The sequence below is a fragment of the Orycteropus afer genome, unplaced genomic scaffold (genome assembly GCF_000298275.1).
Source record: "Orycteropus afer afer isolate SDZICR_OR568_19922 unplaced genomic scaffold, OryAfe1.0 scaffold00174, whole genome shotgun sequence".
Classification (NCBI taxonomy): Eukaryota; Metazoa; Chordata; class Mammalia; order Tubulidentata; family Orycteropodidae; genus Orycteropus; species Orycteropus afer.
The window spans coordinates 4,104,677-4,111,977 of NW_006921761.1; positions in this window are offsets into that span (position 1 = coordinate 4,104,677).

Below are 7,301 nucleotides of genomic sequence, written 5' to 3' on the forward strand. Positions count from 1 at the left end.
GATGAAGGGTCGCTATGAGTCAGGGCCAACTCGACAGCCCCTAACAACAAGCTTCAGGAGCTACTAACATCACCAAAAGAGAGAGAGAGAAGACCAGATGTTCTGGGTCTTCTGAGGAAGAACCACCACCACCAATGAAGTAAACCCTCAGAGAAAGAAAGCTAAAGGCAGTCTGACAAAGCCTCTACCTACAAACTTAAAGGAAATAAAGAAAATGAAAGCCCTGGTGGCACAGGGGTTAAGCACTCAGCTATTAACCAAAACGATGGTGGTTTGAACCCATCAGCTGCCCCAGAGTCAAAAGATGTGGCAGTCTACGTCCATAAAGATTACTTCTGGTAGGTGCTGTGAGTTGGTTCCAATTCTGAGCGACCCTGCGTGTAACGGAGTGAAGCCCTGCCTGTCCTGAGGATGCTCACGTCACTGTGTGTTTGGGCCCCTTGTTGCAGCCACTGGGCCAATCCGTCTCACTGAGAGTCTTCCTTTTTTTTTCACTGACCCTCTACTTTATCAAGCACAATGCCCTTCTCCAGGCCCTGGTCCCTGCTCAGAACGTGTCCAAAGTACGTGACATGAAGTCTCACCATCCTCACTTCTTAGAATTCTGGCTGTACTTCCTCCAAGACAGGTGTTGGTTCTTCTGGCAGTTCGTAGTATATTGAATATAAATTCCTTATTCATTGTTCAGCTTTCACATGCTTATGAAGTGATCAAAAACATCATGGCCTGGGTCAGGTGCACCTCAGTCCTCAAAGTGGCATCTTTCCTTTCTAACATGTTAAGAGCTTTTTCCCAGCAGATCTGCCCAATGCAGTATGCCACTTGACTTCTTCACAGCCACTTCCATGGGTGTTGACAGTGGATTCATACAAAATTAAATACTTGACAAGTTCACTATTTTCTCCATTTATCATGCTGTTGCTTACTGGCCCAGTTGTGAGGATTTTTGTTTTCTAACTTTTTACTGTAATTTGGGTGAAAGTTTACAAAGCAAAATGGCTTTCCATTCAACAATTCATACACATTTTGCTCCCTGACATTGACTGTAATCCCCACACTGTAACAGCTCTCTTCCCACTTCCTCCCTGTGGTTACCCCTTCCTTCTTGCCTAGCCCTTCCTGCTTTCTTAGCTTTATCCCTGGGCAAATGCTGCTCTTTGGATCTCTTACGGTTGACTGTTTTAAGGGATACATATATCCTTGGTGTCAGTGTTCACCTTATAGGCCTGTCTACTGTTTGGCTCCAAGTGGAGGTGAGTTCAGTTCCAGGCTTGAAAAGTAACTAAGGGCCACAGTCGTAGTTCTACCAGTCTCTATCAGACAGATAGGCCTGATCTTCTTTTATGATTTTGAGTTGTGTTTCATATTTGTTAAATGGGCAGGGAGGCAGCATCCAAGAGGAAGACAGAATCACCATCAGAAACCCAAGGCCTTAAGAGGCCAGACATGATGCCACTCTCCAACCCTCTTATTAACCTTGACACCAACCGTCCTTCCCACAACACCCACCATGTCTCTGCTGGGTTCAAGAAGTTCATAGTAGTCACACAGAAGTAGTCACAAAGAAGTCACAGATTATGTATGGGGTTTATTAGGGAAGCAACAGGCTACGATTCAAGTTCAGGAACATGTGCAGTCTCTCTCAGCCGGCAGTCTCTCTCAGCAGCCAGCCGTCTCTCGAGAGCACATCTCTCTCAGCAGTGTGTCTCTCTCACAACTCTTTTTCAGCAGCATGTTTCTCTCACGTCTCTCTCTCAGCTGCACCTGTTTCTCAGCCAGCAGTCAGAGAGACTCCTTCTGCCTCTAGGAGGGCTCCTTTTGAGCCTGGCAGAGTGGCCAAAACCAACCAATCCCAACAGCAGAGTTCTACACACCTGAGAGCGAGTGAACTGCTCCAACAGAAATACACCAGGTGGATAACTTTAACAGTCAGCTATTCTGCTGCTCACAGAAAAGTGGGAGTTACAAATACTACGGCTAGTAAACCCATACCATGCGATTACTACACCACCACATTTTACTCCCACCGTATCCGGGATCTTCTGTTGTGATCCCTTTCAGAGCAGTCAGCAGTAGTAACTGGGCACCATCTAGTTCTGGTCTTAGGGTCATGGGGACTTTTGCTCTTTATGTTGAGGTATAATCCACACTGAAGGTTGCAGTATTTGATCTTCATCAGTTAAGTGATTCAAGCCCTCCACCCTTTCAGCAAGCAAGGTTGTGTAATCTGCATGTCGTAGGTTATTAATGAAATCTCCAATCCTGATGCTATATTCCTCTTCATATAGCCCAGCTTCTTGGATTATTTGCTCTGCATACAGATTGAGTAAATATGGTGAAAAGATACAACTCTGATGTACACCTTTCCTGATTTTAAACCATGCAGCGTCCCCTTGTTCTGTTCAAAGTACTGCCTCTTAGTCTGTGCACAGGTCCCACATGAGCATAATTAAGTCTTCTGGAATTTCCATTTTTCAAAATGTTATCCATAATTTGTTATGATCCACACAGTCAGATGTCTTTGCACAGTTAATAAAACACAGATAAACGCATCTTTCTGATATTCTCTGCTTTCAGCCAAGATCCATCTGGCATCAGCAATGATATTCCTTACTCCACCTCTTTTTCTGAATCTGGTGTAATTTCTGGCTGTATCAGCTTGTTTGAAGCTTGGGCTGTGTGTCATTACTAAATGTACTGCTGCAACCATTTTTGAATGATCTTTTCCAAAATCATACTTGCATGTGATATTAATGATATTGTTTGATATTCTCCACATTCTGTTGGATCACCTTTCTTTGGAATGTACACAAATAATCAATCTCTTCTAGTCAGCTGTCAGGTAGCTGTCTTCTAATTTTCTTAGCATAGATGAGTAAGCACTTCCAGCATTGCATCCACTTGTCGAAACATCTCAATTGGTATTCTTTCAATTCCTGGAGCCTTACTTTTCACCAATGCCTTCAGTGCAACTTGGACTTCTTCCTTCAGTACTTCGGTTCTTGATCATATACTACCGCCTGAAATGGCTGAACATCAACCAGTTCTTTTTGGTACAGTGAATCTGTGTATTCCTTCAATTTCTGCGTGTGTGTGTGTGTGAGAGAGAGAGAGAGAGAGAGAGAGAGAGAGAGAGAGAGATTTGGGTGAAAGTTTACAGAGCAAATTCATTTTCCATACAGCAGCTCACATACACTTTGTCTCATGACACTGACTACAATTTTTCACAATGTAACAGCTCCCCTCCCACTTCCTCCCTATAGTTACCTCTTCCTTGTGTCCAACCCTCCATGCACTCCTGCCCCCTGAGCTGTTGCCCTGTGCATAAACAGCCCTTCTATTCTCCCATGATTGTTCTCTCCAAGGAGTGTGTCTACCTCAGGTAAATGTTCAACTCATATGACTGTCTTTTGTTTGGCTGAAAGCCACAGGTATGGGCTCAATTCCAGACCTGAAGGGCAGCTAGGGGCCATAGTCTCAGTGGTTCTATCAGGCTCTATCGGACCAGCAAACCTGGTCCCTTTTTTTTTTTTTTTTTCAAATGATTCTGAGTTTTGTTCCACATTGTTCTCCCTCTCCATCCAGGATCTCCTCCACAGATCCCCCTCCGAGTGGTTGACAGCTTCCATCTTCTTTTGATGCTTCCTGCATCATTCAATATTCTACCCACAGACTCCTTCAATATTGCAACTCAAGGCTTCAGTTTTTTCTTCAGTTCTTCTAGACTGAGAATTGCTGAGCATGTTTTTCCCTTTTGGTTTTCTAACGTCAGGTCTTTGCACATTTCATTATAATGCTTTACTTTGTCTTCTTGAGCCGCCCTTTAAAAGCTTCTGTTCATATCGTTTACATCATCATTTCTTCTGTTGGCTTTAGCTATCCTTCATTCAAGAGCAAGTTTCAGAGTCTCTTCTGACATCCATTTTGGTCTTTTCTTTCTTTCCTGTCTTTTTAATGACTTTTTGCTTTCCTCATGTATGATGTTCTTCATGTCATCCCACACCTCATCTCGTCTTTGGTCATGAGTGTTCAATGTGTCAAATCTATTCTTGAGATGGTCTAAATTAAGGAAGGATGTACTCAAGGTTGTACTTTGGTATTAGTGGTTGGTGCACATATTTAAATAATAGTCATATGAATTGGTCTTCCTTATAGGTATCTGGATATGATCCTATCACTGACAGCGTTGTACTTCAGGATAGACTAACATGTTTTTTTTGTTTTTTTGTTTTTTTTACAATGAATGTGATGCTATTCCTCTTCAATTAGTCATTTCCAGCATAGTAAGCCATATGAACACTGGGAGGAGGTAACTATGGGGAGGAAGTGGGAGGGGAGCTGCTGCATTGTAAATTTTGGTCAATGACATGAGACAAAGTATATGTGAACTGCTGTATGAAAAGTGAATTTACTCTGTAAATCTTCACCCAAATCCTAATAAAAAAAAAAAAAAAAAAAGTAAGCCATATGACTGTCTGATCCAAAATGGCCAATGCCAGACCATTTCAGTCACTAATGCCTAAGACATCTATCCTCAAGCATTCCATTTTATTTTTAACAATTTCCAATTTTCCTAGATTCACACTTCATATGTTCCATATTAATGGATGTTTGCAGCTATTTCTTCTCATTTTAAGTCATGCCACATCAGCAAACAAAGGTCCTGAAAGCTTTACCCATCCATATCATTACTGTCAACTCTACTGAGGAGGCAGCTCTTCCCCAGCTGTACTGAGTGCCTTCCGACCTGAGGGGCTGATCTCCTGCCACTGTATCAGACAGGGTTTTGCTATCACTCATAAAGTTTTCACCACCAAGTTTGTCAAGAGTAGATTGTCAGGTTCCTCTTCCGAGTCTGTGTTAGTCTGGAATCTACACTGAAACGTGCCCACATGGGTGACCCTGCTGGCATCTGAAACACCAGTGGCATAGCTTCCAGTATCATAGCAACATACAACCCCCCACAGTACAACAAACTGCAGACGAGTGGTGGCCATAAAGACTGTAGCCTTGGAAACCCTATGGGGCATTTCTACTCTGTCCTATAGGCTCACTATGAACTGGAATCAATTTGAGGGCACACAACAGCAGTAACAAAAAAAAAAAGAAAAAACACGTTGAACTATCCCACAGGGATGTAGACAGGAAAATCCAGATGGAGACAAGTATCTCAATTTTTCAACAAATACATTTTTAAAACAGAAAAAGAAAGAAAGGAAACATACAGCTTATAAGAGACTCAAAAGATCTGACCATCCTTTATGTACTACCACACACCTCATGGGTTTTGGTCCCTTGTTTGGAGGTTTAGGGTCATAGTTTCATGAGACATCCCAGTTAATTGACCTAATAACATGTTCGGTGCTTCTGTTCCACCTCCTAGTTTGCTATGCACTGCTGGGGTCTTAAAAGCTTGCAAGCAGCCATCCAAGAGACAAGGATTGGTCTCTCATCACCTGGAACAACAGAGGAAGGAGAATCAGGAATAGGAAGGCAGTATGGAACATGTGACCAATTGCCTCTATGAACAACTGTCTCCTTTACCATGAGATCAGAAAAACTGGATGGTGCCCAGCTACCATTACTGAACATCACAGATTCCACAGAAGAACCCTGATCACAAGGGGGGAAATGTGGAACAGAGTTTCAAATTCTCCTGGGCTCTAGACTTTCTGGGGCTACAGAAGGTAGACAGACCCTTGAGACAATCTTTAAACCTCGGAACAAAACCATCCCCTGAAGTCATCTCAGAATCAAACAACAGTTTAGCTGAACTCTGAAAAAGATCTGCCTTGATGGCCATCTAAGATGCAACACCTGGTCTCTCCTCGTCCAGAGCAAAGAAGAGTAGAAAAAAGCAAAGATGCATGGAAACAATCAGTCCAAGGAACCAGTGGACCACGCCAACCTCAGCCCACATGATCATGAGACCAGAAGAACTAGATGGTGCCTGGTGCCACTTTCAAATCAAAAAGGGATCAGTGTAGAAAATCCTGGGTAGAGTGGGAGAGAAATGTGGAACAAAACTCAAAATCATAAAAAAAAAAAAGACGAGGTTTACTGTTCTGATAAGGACTGGTGAACCCCGCCCCCCACACACACTATGGCGGCTAGCACCCCTCAAGCCTGGAACTGAACTCCTCTGGCTTCCAGCCAAACAACAGATGGGCGTGTAAGGTGAGCACTCACACCAGGTAGGTGCACTCCTTAAAACAATCCACACTGGGGGTCAGAAGGGCAGTACTGACACAGGGAGACAGCTCAGAGGGCATGGACGCACAGCACAGGACACAGGGAAGAGCCACCGGAAGGAAGCGGGAAGAGGGCTGTTACATTGAGGGGGTTGAAATCAGTGTTAGGAAACAAAATGGGCACGAGCTACCTAATGAAAAATGAATTTGCTCTGTGAACCTGCACCCAGATCCCAATTTAGAAAAAGAAAAGAAAGGCCTGCCTTGGGCACCGTGCTCTTTTACTAACTACCTATAGAGGGTCAAAGTGACAAGAGCAACTCCAACAGTGAGACAGGCGTCTTAGGGACAGCGAGTTCATGTTAACGTGGAGGAGCCACTCAGGACCGGAGAGTGCGTGTGGCTGCACACGTCAGGGAGCATCACTGGTGTCACTAGCTGTGTGTGTAGACGCTGGTGAATCTGTGCAAGTTTTGCTGTGTAGTCTCAACAGCAACAAAATAAATAAAATTTAGAAGAAAAAGAAAAAGACGTATCAACCAATCATAATGTGCATACTTATTCTGGTCCTGATTCAAACAAAGTGAAAAAATAAAATAAAATAAAATGACAACATCTGTGAGTCCATTAGAAACTGACTGACTGACAAAGATGAACCCTTTTGCACATACAGTACTGCGATGTCAGTGAAGGCAAATATGGGTATATGGGTGGATAGATGGGTGGAGAGGCTGAACTAGTAGGTATGTCTATGAAGCGGGGAGTGCATCCAAGACCATGTATAGGGTTGGCAGACAGTGGGCCTATAAGTTTATGTATATGATCTGAATTCCCAGGTGTGTAGCAGAGCTGACAAGAGGCAAGGTTGTAGTCACTGCTTGGTTGTAGTCACTGCTTGGTCACAGCCAGCTACCCAGACTATCGGTTTGGGACCAGAGTCGCAGGGGATGTCAAATTCAACTGGCATAACATACTACACAAACACTGTTCCACCTCCTACTTTGGCGAGTAGAGACTGGGACCTTAAAAGCTAGGAAGCTGCCATCTAGATGCAACAACGGGTCTCTCCTCGTCAAGAAGAAAGAAGAAAACCAAAATTAATGGAAACAA